General features: G+C 35.8%; 1 long non-coding RNA gene across 1 annotated transcript; it reads right to left on the minus strand.

Moving 5' to 3' along the window:
• LOC110264488 lies at positions 5,016 to 6,890 on the minus strand. Its single transcript, XR_002350668.1, has 3 exons — positions 6,404 to 6,890; positions 6,162 to 6,269; positions 5,016 to 5,912 (listed from the first exon to the last, which is right to left on the minus strand). It is a non-coding gene; the product is annotated as an uncharacterized LOC110264488 (long non-coding RNA).

Consider the following 10,287-nt stretch of genomic DNA (forward strand, 5'->3'; position numbering starts at 1 on the left):
ACAAGTGGAGGAAAAGATGTTCTTGAAATAAGATTCAGCCACAGAAGCAATACCAGCATTTGAAGTAGCCACTTCATCATCACTGCCAGTTAGTTGCCAAATTTTATTCCTTCGGGTTTGGTTTCTAAATTTCTGATGGAAGAAAGCTGTATTCTAATCGCCGAATTTGAGCCATTTGACTCTAGACTTATCTTTCCAATAAGATTCTTCATTTTGCAATGCTTTTTCAAGTTTGTCCTCTATTTCTGAAATGATGTCACCTCCATGAATTTCTGCTAAATACACATCGTTAATATCACATAAAAATAGAATATATGAGTGGCACAAAAAATGACCATCACCAACAAAAAAATCTAATCCAAACGCATAAGCATTGTTAATATCACATTAGACATACGTAATTATCCCAGTTTCCAACTCAGCTAAACCTTTCTTTGCAACACTGCCGTGGAGCAATTTTTGTCTGAGCGTATACTTCCAACGTCAACACGCATCCGTCAAGAAATGTGTTGGACACATTTCATCACCCGCTGAAATTAAAAGGTTTTAGCACGGTAGCAATAGTCTTGGAAAAATTGAAGCAGAAGAATCTGCCTAACAACGGAAGGCACAGAAAATAATTTTTTTATACAATTTATGTAATTAAATAAGTAACACTAAAAATATTTCAAGCAACAAATAATATGTCATAAATTAAAAATGAGATATCAAAATTTTATTATGAGAAATTTTTTAAAAAGGACAAAAAATCATGGAGCTTAATCTAATAATTTTTTTTACTATTAAAATAATATACACATAAATTAGTCTTTTTAATAATTTTAAGAAATCTTAACAATCAACAAAATACATCACAAAATTTAATGAAAATAATATAAATTTTTATATAAAATAGGTATCTCAAATAAGACAAAAAAAAGACAATATAACTAATAAATTATATCATAATATTCAACCAAAATTCTAAAAACTAAACTGATCATCGAATCACTTTAGTTACTGGTTCACTAGTTTATTGGTCCAATCAATTTCAACAGAAAAAATTATTTTATAATAAGATAACAAACAAAATATAAATAAATGCCCTAAAATATAATTATAGTCTAATATAAATATTAAAATGTCTTTCAAATTTAAAATACTACATAAAATATTATCAACCAAAGTCTTATGATCTTATTAAAGTACAAACTTAAAAGTTAAATAACAAAAAAAAAATCCAAATATAAAATAATAATATGAAAGTTTGTCATAATATTCTAAGACATATTCTACCTGTCATACCTATGGAATCTAGACAAGATATTGTACAAGCTACAATTAACTTATCTTACCTATAGTCATCATGCAAAGTAATTACTCTTTCTCAGAATATGCGTCTTACAGTTGGTGTGCTTGAATCTGAGTCTAATGAAATAAAAAAATTTGCTCAATGGCTTCTTAAAATTGGTGATGATCTTGAAGGAGATTCAATTGATGGTGAGTCCGAGGTCAATATTCCAAAAGAAATTCTAATCAAGGACAATGCTCATGGGGTTGACAATATTATTAGATTTGTATATTCTGATATGTTTAGTAATTTGCAGCAATAAATTTTTTTCATGGAAAGAACCATTTTTGCTCCTACACTAGATGTTATATACAAGGTAAATAATAATATAATGAAGTATATTGAAGCAGATGAGAAGGTTTATCTGAATTCTGACTTCATGGGCATTGAAGAAGGTAGCATGGAGTAAGAGTTTCATACATTTACTCCTAAAGTACTAAATGCCATGAACTGCTTACGGTTACCACCTCATGAAATATTGAAAGTAGGTACTCCTGTGATGTTACTAAGAAATATTAACCAATTTAATGGACTTTGCAATGATACAAGATTACAGGTAAAGAGATTAGGTAATCATGTAATAGAGTGTGTTATTTTAACCGAAAATAAAACAGAGAATATTGTTCTAATACCTTGCATGAACATGATTCCTAATAATCCAACATTATCTTTTAGATTCTAAATAAGGCAATTTTTATTAGTCATCTCATTTGTAATGACCGTTAACAAATCACAGGAGCAAACTCCCAGCATAATTGGGTTGTATTTACCCAAGTCAGTTTATACTTTATACATATGGACAACTATATGTTATTTTATCAAGAGTTAAATCTAAACTAAGTTCAAGAGTGTTGATTCAGAATAACACATACATATTTACTTTAGCAACAATAAATATTATGTACAGAGAAGCCTTCTAAAATATATATTAAATTTGTATCCTACTTTATTACTAAATTATATCATTAATAAAATTATATCAAATTAAAACTACATAAATTAATTAGGTCCCATTAATATAAACATTTAACAACAATAGATAAACATAATATTATTAATTATAACTTATAGTTATATTAAATAATTATCATATATCCTTATTCACTTTCCAAATCAGTCTCTGTGCTTATAATTGTCAACAGTTTTTTTTAACTTGTTTCAATTAATTCATAATTGTATGTATAAATCTTTTCCGTGTATTGCATGAGTTATTACACTAGTACACAACTATATAGTTCCTATATTCTACACATGCGTTCATTGGGCTATACATATTTCTATGGTGAAAGAGAGCAATTTTAGATTTTTTAATACAAATCTTTATGGGCCAAAAACAAAAACATGTTAAAGAGGTGTACGGATCCATTTTCAGCCATAGAAAATAAATATTTCATAGTGGTGCTCCAAGTCACCGAAAACGAAGCCTTCCTAAAATAAATACTAAATATAGAATTGATTCTGTCGATTTTATTTTGTTCTTGGGCCTACAACGTGACTGAATTAATAAGAATAATCCATTAATGACAAAGCATGACAGTTAAATAGTTTTAAACATCAATCAAATTCAAAGAAGGGAGAAAAGTTTTAAATTCGAGACGTTTTGGGTCGATCATGATGAATGTGAGAATGTAGTAAGGAAGGAGTGGAATAAAGGGAATATTCATGAATGCGATTGGGAAGGAATAGCAAGAAAAATGAAAAATTGTAAAGAGGAACTTAAGAAGTGGAGCAAAAAGACGTTTAAACGTGCAGATAAAGAAATCCACAAATTGAAGGATAAATTGAAGAAGCTACAAGATTCGAACTTAACACAAGAAAAGCAGGAGATGATACAATTAATAAAGGAGAATATAGCAGTTCTATGGAAGCAGGAAGAGAAATATTGGGGACAAAGAGCCAGGTTGAAATGGTTGAAATGGGAAGACAAGAATACAACTTTCTTTCATGCCACAACCATTCAAAGAAGAGAGAGGAATAAAATTGACAAACTGAAGAATGAAGATGGATCATGGATGGAAGATAGGAAAGAAATCATGAAACACATAGAGGAACAATTTGAAGCGTTATTCACTTCTAACAGCACCAGAAACTTGGCAGCAACTCTAAATAAAATTCAAGCGAGAGTCACAGAAGATATGAACAGGGGGCTGATCTCAGAAGTCACTGAAGAGGAGATTAGAAAAGCAGTTTTCAGCATGGGCGGTCTCAAAGCTCCAGGGCCAGATGGTCTGAATGGGTTATTCTACCAAAAATACTGGGAGATAATTAAGAAGGAGGTATGTGCAGTTGTTAAAGAATTCTTTCGAAATGGGAGTTTGCCAGAAGAAATTAGCGAAACCACAGTTGTTCTAATTCCAAAAGTCAAGAATCCGGAAGAACTTAATCAGTTAAGACCAATCAGTTGTTGTAACTTTATCTACAAGATTATAACAAGGGTTATAGTGTTGAGATTGAAAGGGCTATTGGAGGATATAGTGTCACCAATTCAAAGTGCCTTTGTGGGGGGGGGGGAAGACTCATACAAGATAATGTAGTGATCGTCCAAGAAGTGTATCACAGCCTAAATAAGAAAGGAAGAGAGGGATCTCAGAATATAGCGATCAAGTTGGATATGAATAAGGCATATGATAGACTAGAGTAGGATTTTCTCGAGAAGGTGCTTTTGAAATTAGGATTTACCGAAAGATGGGTTGAATTAGTAATGACGTGTGTTAGAAGTGCAAACTATAGGGTAAAGGTCAATGGAGAGCTGTCTAAGAGGATCAAACCACAAAGAGGGCTTCGACAAAGGGACCCCCTATCTCCCTACCTTTTCATTCTAGCAGCTGAGGTATTCACGATTCTAATGCAGGAGGCTCAGGAGGAAGGCCAGATAATTGGTCTACAGATAGCTCCAATAGCTCCGGTTCTCACTCACTTATTGTTCGCAGATGATTGCATCATATTCGCCAAAGCAAGGGAGGATGAGATTTTTTAGATTGTCACCGTTCTTAATGAGTACACAGAGGCATCCGGACAAAGGATAAACTTGAACAAGTCAGGTATCACCTTTGGAAGCCAGGTGTCGATAAAGACAAGGGTAGAGATTGAAGAAATTTTAGGAATGACAGCATGGGACATGCCAGGAAAATACTTAGGGTTACCAGCCATATGGGGAAGGTCTCAGAACAGGGCTCTAACATGGATTGAAGAGAAAATCACGAGCAAAATGGAAGGATGGAAAGAAAAGTTGTTGAATCAGGCAGGCAAAGAAACATTAATAAAATCAGTTATACAAGCAATGCCATCATATGCCATGAATATCATAAAGTTTTTCAAGAGTTTCTGCAGGAGAATTTGCTCAAAGGTGGCGCGATTCTGGTGGGCTACCTCCGGGAAAGAATGGGGCATTCATTGGAGAAAATGGGACTGCATTACGGAGAGCAAGAGCAGCGGGGGGTTGGGATTCAAGGATCTCGAAAAATATAATACTGCTTACCTTGCAAAATAAGCGTGGAGAGCAATGAAGAATCCAGATGCAATCTGGGTCCAGGTACTCAAATCGATGTATTTTCCGGATGAAAACTTTTGGACAGCAAAATGTAAAAAAGGCGCATCTTGGGTTTGGAGAAGCATATTGCATGGAAGATAACTATTAAAGGAAAAAGTTAAGTGGAGCATAGGGGATGGGTCCAAAGTAAGTATCTGGAAAGACAATTGGATCACTGGGAGAAGCAAGCCCCTGGATGCAAACAGTACAGATGATTCGAAGGTAAAAGATCTCATTAAAGAGGGGGAAGGGTGGACAGAGAAATAATTGTAAACAAATTTCCCCAGAAAGTCTGCAAAGAGATTCTTAGCACTCCCGTTAGTGTAGTGAATAGAGATGACTACTCATACTGGCCATGGAAGGAGGATGGGAGTTATTCCATAAGAACTGGATATTATGTTGCTAAAAAAATAGAGCAGGATTTGAAAAATGGAAATCCATCAACAAGCGAAGACAAAAGGGAGATTTGGAAGGAGATTTGGAGAATGGAGGTTCCGCAGAAAATCAAAATGTTTTTATGGAAAGCTTGCCAGGACATATTACCAGTGGGCTCAAATTTGTGTAAAAGGAGGATGGCACCAGATCCATTGTGTCAGATATGCTTAAAAGGGATGGAGACTGTTGAACATGCCTTACTACTATGTGATTGGGCGAGAGCAACATGGTTCGGAGCGGAATGCCAATGGACCCCAACACCGGAGACAGTGAACTCGATTGGGAGTTGGATGGTAAAGTGTATAAGAAAGATAATACAAGGAGGCGGAGAAGACCAGGAGAAAATGATTAGTAAGCTGGGATTTCTCTTGTGGGAGATATGGAAAACCATGAATAATAGACTATTTCAACAACAGGAAGTGAATCCAAGTTAGACAATCAGCAGAGCAAGAACACTAGAGATAGTTTATGGAAAACTAGCAGAAAAACAACAGACACAAAAAAGAGAAGCCAATAGGAGCAGAACTTACCCGGTGACATGGAGACCTCCTCCTGAAAATTGGCTGAAAGCAAATGTTAATGCTGCCTTTCGAAAGGAGAATGAGACAGGTGCAATAGCTGTGGTGATCAGAGATAGCAAAGGAAAGATGATATTAGGATTTTCAGGGAAGATTCAAGCTAAATCAAGCACTGTGGCTGAGGCCCAAGCAATAAGACAAGCTTTAATCATAGTGAACAATTTGAATATGGGTAAAACGCTAATAGAATCGGACAATTTAAAGCTCATTCAAACAATCAAATCCAAGACAACCATAGGAGAAGCATCGGCTATCATCCAAGATATTCAAATTTTAATGAAAGAACTACCTGAAAAAGGAATGACTTGGACTCCCAAAAATAGAAATCGGCTTGCTCATGCAGTGGCAAAAGCTGCGGAATCAGAAATGTTACATTCGACCTGGAGCTTTCAACCACCTGCAGAAATACGACGCATCCTCAGGAGTAAGATTCGAACATGAAGTAAGAATGCCAAAAATTATTTAATAAAAAAAAAGAAGAAAAAGAAGAGGAAAAAAGGAAAATAGAGGCTAAAGGGTAATAGCTCGTACCGGTCTTGAGGCAGCAAAACATGAGTTAAATCCAGATCATTATGATCTGAGGCAGAGAACCCGCATGCATCTAATGGCGATGCGGTCTCACGGGCAAATGTCCATGTTTGAGTTTCATCCATATCTTCACAGGTGGGGTTGAGATTAAAACATGAGATACAAGGAAAGGACGGGCGGTAGAAGAAGATACTGGAGGAATTGGCTGCGGTAAAACAGGCAAGGGCTCCTGGGCGTTGTGAATTGGACTTTCTGGGCAATGGTGGATATCGACGGAGACAACCCAACTGTTGGGGCGGTAACTAGATGGGTTACACTGGAGGCTCCATAAAATTTAGTCTCCGAGCCATCCACTAGGCGCCACCACCGCACAGAATTCTGGTTCCCACGTCGGTGCTGCGAAGAAGAAGATGTTTCTGAACATGTAAAATTTAGCCGTTTCTCTAGTGCAACAGACGGGTAGGTTAAGTGGGTACTAGGTCGGTTTGGGGGCAGGGTTCTTTGTTTTTTGGCCTGGGCTGATCTGATGGCCCAGGTCTCTGTCCAAAAAAAAATAGTTTATATTATTGTGGCAAGGCTTTGTACCAATGGCCTATTTGTTGGCCTCATATAGCCACATTCCAAGTTCAATTCCCAGTTGTAGCTGGATATGATAGAACCTGAATTGTGTGTGTGAGTGTGGTGTGTGTGAGTGGGTAATGCCTAGGATTGGACTGTCCAATCCATCGACCAAAAAAAATAGTTTATATTATTGCATATTTTAAAAGTTAAAAGTGGGTAATTCTCTACAGGAGTGTAGTTCTCTCTCTACAGGAGAGTACCACTAAGGGTTACTCTAACTGAGAGAAGCTAGGGAGCAATTCAAACATTTTAAACTTTATAAACATACTTAAATTCAAAACCATATAAAGCTTAACAATACTTTATTTTCACCTTATAACCCAACATCTTTGATCTCATTTTCACCACTTCTATCTACAATAATTCACCATGCTAGCTATAAAATAACAACCACACATTCACCAGTGCCACTGTACCAACAAGAGTTACACAAAGATATCACAAAGCATGTCCAAATTTGGAGGGAAGTACAATCACTATCAAGCCAAAGAGCAAAAAATAATATAAAGTACAGTATTAATTTAATAGAAAAAATTATATCAAACAAAGAAGTCCCATTAGAAGCAGCAAAAATGCCATTTTAGGAATTTGAAAAAACCAGAAGGAGTTTTCATCTCTGAAGTGGGGCACAACAAGGTTCTGATAAATTTCAAGGACATATAGAGAGGTTTGCAATTTCTTAAAGAGGGCCATGAAGAAGGAACCTTCTAAATCTCCAATTATGGTCACATCATGAATCAATATTGGAGGTAAGCCACCAATACATGGAGTTTTGGGTTCAAATACATGGACTATCTTTGGAGAACATAAACATTGAAACTAGCAGAATCATTGAAGACATGATGTGGATTGTTATAGAGGTAAAAGATCCAATGAGAAACCATGTGCTCATGAGAACATTCCTAAGGGTGAGGGTGGCTGTGGATATTTTCAAGACATTACCCACGGATTTCTATATAACAAGGGATAACCTTCCTAATACATGGGTTCATTTCAAATATGAGCGTCTTTAAAATAGCTACTACATGAATTGTGGTGTTATAGGACACAGCAAGAAGGAATGCAACGAAGAGATGACCATGACTTCGTGGGATCCGGAGGTACCCAAATATACTGATGGCTAGGAGTAGACTAAACCAAATATCTGAACACAGGAGAGGGACAAAGATGGAAGCAAAACAAGTCACAAAAGAGGATGAAGAGACGAAGGCATGTGACATTCATAACAAATATGGAAGAGTGGAAGAACTAAGAAATCTGTAGCCAGCGGAGTAGGTAGAGATCTAGAAGGGGGAAGAAAGAAAAAAGAAAAGAAAGTAGTAGCAGAGAATCAAGAGCAGTTAGGGCAAAAGGAACTCAGAGCAGCGGAGCAGGTAGAGAAAATCTCTCATAATCAGCTGGAAAATGTAGAAAATCAAGGAAATTATAATAAGAGGGCTAAGAAGATATTAGAAAAATTTATGACAGAATTGAATTAGATCAGGGCCAGGAGAGAAAGAAAAAATAATGGGCCAGGCCCAATAGAAGAGGGAATAATGGTTGTGATTTGTGAATAGGACAGGAAAACAACAGGAAAAGAGAAGAGTATCAACCAAGAATTAAGAAGGTCAAACAATTTGAACTATACAAGCTTCATGGAAAGTGGATCAATAAGATACAAGAAATGATAGAAAAAAATTGTAGAGGACAATACTACAAAATAGAAGCTAAAACGGGCCCAAAAACAATAGGAGAGATTCTTGAGATTTGTTTTGGAGCTAAAAATACAACAGAAAAACTGGAACAACAAGACAAAGGCAAGGCAATAGCATTTAATGAGAATGATCGCAGCGAAATTTGGGCACATAGGGGAATGGTAAAAGAGAAGGATGGAATGACAAAAGAGAAGAATTTAATTATACAGAATGTAGTGGGGGAGGTACATATTTTGTGGAGCTAGCTAAAGAGGATGATGAAGATAAAAGTGTGAGAATGGAGACACAAACAGTGTATACTGAATGGAAAAAGAGGCTAACAATGGAAGTCATAAGCAAGTTAAATATCAAAAGGAAGAGGACAGATCATGACGTTTTGATGATAAAAGCTACAGGAAAGAAAGAAGACGAATTGTTTTAAGACAACGCAGAAACCAAGAAGGAAGAGGTAATAGAGAAAGACACGGTTGTGAGGAAAATGCAAGCTGTTTTTAGTAGAGAAATGGCTGAGGAGGTGGGCCCATATAAGCCCCAATTCCAGCCATGACTATAGTAAGTTAGAATTGTCGTGGTGTGGCGGTAATCATAACAAGTTCTAAATTAAAAGATCTTTGCAAAAAGATCAAGCCGGCCATAGTTTTTCTCATAGAAACAAGAGCTAAGGAGTATAAAATCAGGAAGCTAAAAAGAAAGTTTCATTTTGATAAATCCTTTTTTGTATAACTCCTAGGCTTGTCCGAAGGTCTAAGTCTTTTATGGAATAAAAACATAAATCTTGAAATTTACTCTTGGTGTGATAAATTTATTAAAACTCATATCATAGATAGGAAAGGAAATAAGTGGCATTATTGTTTTGTGTATGGAGATCCTAAGTTTAGGCAAAGAATGAAGCAATTGAGGGATTTATCACCTCAGAATCTAAATCAAAATGAATCACAGCTATTTATTGAGAATTTTAATGATTTCTTGAATCAAGAAGAAAAAGTGGGCCTACATTCGAAACCAAGAGAATAGGTGAAAGAATTTAGAAACTTCGTGAATGGCAATAAATTGACGGATAATGATCTTAAAGGAGGAAAATTCACGTGGTTTAGTAATCCTAGGAATGGTTTCGTAACAAGAGAGAGGTTAGATAGGACTCTTGTCAACTAGGAGTGGAGGAGACTATATCAAAATGCAACTCTCACAGCCCTCTTGACGATAGGATCTGATCACTGCCCTTTGGTATTAAGACTGGAACCAAAAGAAAAGGTTGAACGATATTTCAAGTTTGAAGCATATTGGGAAGATCATGATGATTGTGAGAAGATCATTTTAAAAAGGGATGGGAGAAGCATGGGAATAAAAGGAATGAATGAAAAAAACTACAGAAAAAATTCAAAAGTTGTAAGAAGGAGTTAGAACAATAGAGCAAGAGAACTTTTTCCAGAGCAGATAAGGAAATTAATTGACTTAAGGAAGAAATTTCAAAACTGTAGAATCAGAAATTTTTCAGAACAACAGCAGGAAATGATCAAGTATTTAAAGGCAGAAATAGCACAACCGTGGAAAAGAGAAGAGAAGTACTGAGAC

Source organism: Arachis ipaensis, chromosome B07 (genome assembly GCF_000816755.2).
Source record: "Arachis ipaensis cultivar K30076 chromosome B07, Araip1.1, whole genome shotgun sequence".
NCBI classification, from domain to species: Eukaryota; Viridiplantae; Streptophyta; class Magnoliopsida; order Fabales; family Fabaceae; genus Arachis; species Arachis ipaensis.